Raw genomic sequence first — 1,337 nt, 5'->3', positions numbered from 1 at the left:
GTTATAGCTTTGAGCTAATTTGTCTGTGGAAGTAGCACACCTAGTTGGGGCTCATAGACAGCTGCATTTACAAAAGTTGGACACAGCTAACCAGTAAAATAGACAAGGATTAAAATCCTCTGTCACACACATCAACCCTTTCTGACTGTCACCTGCAACTTGACCCTCAAAAATCTGATGTAGATAGTTATTATATACATAGCCATTGTAGATAGTTCATTGTATGGTTTTCCACCATCTGTCTTGATCTTCATATTCTCCCTGTGCCTGCCTGTGTTTTGTAAGTTTTGCTGCCTTGTCAGCTTTTTGTTTATTTAAATTCGTTTTAGTATTCTTGTGTACCCTGACCGCACAAACTCAGGGAAAATTATAGCACGATGAAGAGCTTTTTAAAAATATGCTGACGACAAGATGCTCACAATATAAAATAAACATTTAGTTGTTAAAGTTCAGAGACCTCATGTATAAATGGTGCAAATGCATAAAAAAGTTGCGTGCGCTAGGTTCCACGCACACATTGGTCTGTATTATCAAAACCAATGCTGAGTGAAAATGTGTGTAAATATATGCACATTTTTCACCTGCTGTGAGAATGTGTGGATAGCCATGTAAAGTTCTTCAGTAGACAGTTTTAAACCACAAAGTCTTGAATCTGACCTGAATCCCCAGCAATACTCCATTCTCTTTTCTGGATGTAAGTCTGAACATGGTGTTAGTTTTTAAGCTTTTACTGTTTAAAACCAAACGATGAAACTGAATCTCATTTAACCTCAGACAAGAAAACAGAGTAGCCTAAAAATGATCAAAACAAACTCAGTCCACTGTAAAATTTTTGATTTTTGTCATGTATATATAAAAACACATCTGAGACTGCAGGCCTACGAGCGAGGCACACACAACACAGCTGAGGAGAATAAAATGTGTGTGAATTGACAAAGAAACATTTTAATTTTCACTGATAAAAAAAATTAAATGATGGAATTGCAAACTGTCCCTGTGATGGACTTACGACCTGTCCAGGGTGCACCCTGCCCCTCACACTGTGACTGCTGGATATGGGCACCAGGGACCCACGCGACCCTGAAAGGAATAAGTGTGTACAGAAAATGGATGGATGGATGGAAAAAAATAAAGTAAAAATTTTCAGCTCAGCAGATTCACCTCACCTGTGATGATCCCTCAGGTCAACAAGATGTAGACATTATGTTCATAAATAACTGCATACAACTGTGTGTAATTTGTAGAACAATGTCAGCTGTTCCTGAGCCATGCCATGTAGCTGAATGAGATGATGACACAATTCTTAAATATTTTTAAAAATTCTCTACCTGCAACAG

The sequence above is a fragment of the Austrofundulus limnaeus genome, unplaced genomic scaffold (genome assembly GCF_001266775.1).
Source record: "Austrofundulus limnaeus strain Quisiro unplaced genomic scaffold, Austrofundulus_limnaeus-1.0 Scaffold916, whole genome shotgun sequence".
Taxonomy (NCBI): Eukaryota; Metazoa; Chordata; class Actinopteri; order Cyprinodontiformes; family Rivulidae; genus Austrofundulus; species Austrofundulus limnaeus.
Note: the sequence above shows the minus strand (reverse complement) of the source record.